This window comes from Anguilla anguilla, chromosome 9 (genome assembly GCF_013347855.1).
Source record: "Anguilla anguilla isolate fAngAng1 chromosome 9, fAngAng1.pri, whole genome shotgun sequence".
In the NCBI taxonomy this organism is placed as follows: Eukaryota; Metazoa; Chordata; class Actinopteri; order Anguilliformes; family Anguillidae; genus Anguilla; species Anguilla anguilla.
In genome coordinates, this window is record NC_049209.1 from 30661798 (window position 1) to 30665483 (window position 3686).

The following is a 3686-nucleotide window of genomic DNA, read 5'->3' on the forward strand; positions in this document are numbered from 1 at the left end:
AATTTGCTTATATAGCCATAACAGGCTTTTATGACACTTAGGTAAACAAAAAGTCAAATCAAATTTCAAAATTAGTTTTTATAAATCAGGTATGAGTGTGTGAGCAAATGGTGATTGAATGGATTCGCAATAGATTGGCGGCCTGTCCAGGGTGTCTTCCTGCCTCTTGCCCAATGCATGCAGTTGGCACCTGAGTAAAAGTACTTGTTGTGTATTGTTGGGGGGTTGTGTTGTGAAGAAAATAGCTCGAACTGCCTGTATTTCTTGACTTTTTTTTAAAAGGCCAAACATTTAGGAAAGTCGTGGAAGAAGGAGGATATCGCATTTGCGGCGCTGGAGTAATTTTGCTTATAAAGTACCCAAAGCACAATGGCATTGCTCTGGCCTATCTAGTGTTAAGGGAAACTCTCACTCGCTGTCTCTCTGCAGGTGTGTGTTTGCTTAATTGAGAAACTTGGTGCTGACTTCTGAACGAATCGCAGAGAAGAAATTGGAAATTACACCCGAATCCGAATAATACTTGGCATATTAAGGAGGAGAAAACATGTAGGGAGAACGCATGATCTGAGTGTTGCCAAATATCGTATTTGTATTTGTATTTGGCACCATCCCTAATAAACAGATAACCTTATTCAGGAAAGACTTGTTTTTTATGTGTTATGCATAGGCATAAAGCTGGACATTAACTGAAGCCTTATAGGTTAAGTGCTCATGTGTTTACAATGGAAAACCGTAGCATGCAATATCATCATTAACGTAAATGTATTAATGTAATGAAGGTGCTATAATCCTATAATCATTAATGTTAGTGAGGATTAGGATGATACTATTTCACCATTAATCTAACAGTGGATTAAGTGAGAATTAGGAGAATGATACCATATCATCAGTATCATGTTATTGTGGACTAGTGCGCTAAAGAAAAGTCTATAAAAAGGTATGCCCACGACAGCCAATTGAATTCATATCAGCGTGGCTGAGGTAAATGTCCACTCAACCTGCCCCGTCATCCCCCCTCCCGCTTGGCCATAGAGCACTCATTCTGCACACTGCCAAGGCACAGACACAGATCCCCCCGTCCAATATGTGGGGGGGGGGGGGGTATCTGTGTTTAAACTGCACAAAAGAGGACATCCAATCCAGCCGTGCTCAGACCTCACACAAAAGTCCCCAAAAGATTGAGAAAAGAGACCACGAATGAAACCCAAGTGTGGCGATAGAAGCTATTTGACAGGGGCTGGGGGTGCAGGGGGCGGGGTATTGGGGGGGGTCAGGGAAGGGGGACCATGTGGCCGGGGGAGGCGGGGAGGCGGTGGGGGGTGTTGAGGGGTCAGGGAAGGGGGGCCATACGAGGTGACATAGATTAGATGCTCAGTTACGCCCCTTTGACTTTACAGTGGGATGCAATGGCTGAATCTCACCGACAGTGATGGAGGGGCATTGTCCAGCTATGTCGCTTACAAAGGGGCCGGTGAAAACAAAACTATACAAGGGACTGTCACCAAACAAACTATTTTGGCATCCAAAGTGTCACAAAACTCAGACATGATAGGTTCTATTTGAATAGCAGATAATCCAATCACCATTAAGCACAGCTCCTTCATTAGTGACGAACGGCTACTACTTCAGGCTACACTGCATGGCCAAAAATATGTGGACACCTGACAACCAACATGTCATCCAAAATTATGTCAATTAATATGGAGTTGGTCTGCCCTTTGCAGCTATAACAACCTCCACTGCTCTGGGAACGCTTTATGCTAGATATTGGAGCATTTCTGCAGCGATTTGCTTCCATTCAGCAAGAAGAGCATTTGTGAGGTCAGACACTGGTCGGGGGCACGTGCTCCACCAAACCGAACTCCGATTTGATAGACTCCACCCTTATATTCTTCATTCACCAACTGGAATTTTAATGAACATTTTCATTTGCTTACAAAGCCAGGATGACATAGATTTGTTCATTAAAAAATACCTCAAAGGACAGCAGCAGTTTAGGATCTTGGGTTTGACAGCTTGAAAGGGTGGACACCCTTCAGGTGTCTTTTGTAAGCTCCTGACCACTCTGAAGTTCCTAGTTACATTTGAAAGTCTGATATGAAATTTTTAATTTCCATGAAATTAAGAACTCCAGCAGCTATCTGTGTGTTTTCTACAACGAGTATTTCTGCAGGGGTAAGCTACAGAGTGTTGTTACTGTTCTTCTTTGATGACCTGGAATTCATTTAACCATGTGGTTCAATATAAATACAAATTATTTCATTTATTCATTTTAAATTTCAAAATAATTTTCTTTTTTTTGGGAGGAGGGGCAGAGGTATTCACAGTGGGAAACAATGAAAAACAGGACTTTTTCGTCAGCATGAATGCATCTGTATAAAAGTGTAAATATACAATTTCAGTGTGTTATAATAAAAGCACAATATTACCCTAAAATATACATAAAATGGAAGTGCTGGAGCTGCAACAATATTCTCACAGAAAATACTGACAAAAAGCCTTTTTTTGTTTCTGTGATAGCATTCCAGTTAGGCACCTGTGTTCTAATCTCTCTAAAAATCAATGCTTTCTCTGAAATCGTTAGTGATTTGGTGGATCAGATGAATACTGCCCAGAGTGCAATGGTATAAATACAGAGAAAGGTGTCAGACATAAACATTGCATATCTTGCAAGTTAAGTGGGGGATCTGGGGGTGCATAAAACAATTATGACTGAAAGTTAAAAATAAAAAAACTATATCTTTAAGCTTTATATTCATTAATGTTACTGGCTAGTCTATGCCTATTTTACAGCGGTTCTTGTTTTTTCAGTCACATGTATTTAATATACCTTGCCTTGATGTGGAAGAGTGGATAATTTTGAAGTAATCACATTTTTGTGTTTGTGTCTGTTTGTTCTTGAACAGTTAGATAATTTTGTTTTATCTAACAGTTAAATATGTACATGGTTGGAACAATTTAGAATGCTAAATATATAGTTTTGACATAAAACGCGGAGTATGTATTTCAGAGAGCTAGCTGCTTTGTTTCAGAGAAAGCATCGTACTAATGTATTGTGAAATCTTTCCATGCTGCATGTAATCAAAAGTGCCTTATCACAGAGACCCTTCTAAACTCAGAGTGGATTATTTCCTGAACAATTTGGATTATATTTTTTCCACTACAATGATGAAATATACACTACAATGATGAAAAATGACAAAATTTGTCCGGGAATTTTAGTTTGTATGTGCAAAGCTTTTATGTAAGATATAACTGACACCAGCATGATGGTTGCTATTGTTTTCTAAACGTACTGTGTACTAACTTTCATGCCAGTATTCCAATTTTCAGAAACCAGGACTTGCAGGACTTCTCCCAAAATACTTTAGCTACTCATGGGAAATTGTTTCTGTGGTTGCATGTCTGGGCTACTAGCCTATAGGTTATATAGGCTATAGGCTAGGCTTGACTGTAGCTTGTCTTAGATGTTCTTTAGATATCAGTAGGCTATCTAAAGAACATCTAAGGTCATATAACGAAAATAGCCAGATATAAACTGCACAAATATTTACATTGCATTCTATGACATCGATGAAACTGTACTCTGTTAACTGGACCTTACTGAGGAGCAAAAGTTGATACAACGGTATTAAAAAATATAAATGCGCGTGCGCGCTCGCGCGCTCATTGAGGGGGTAGAAAAG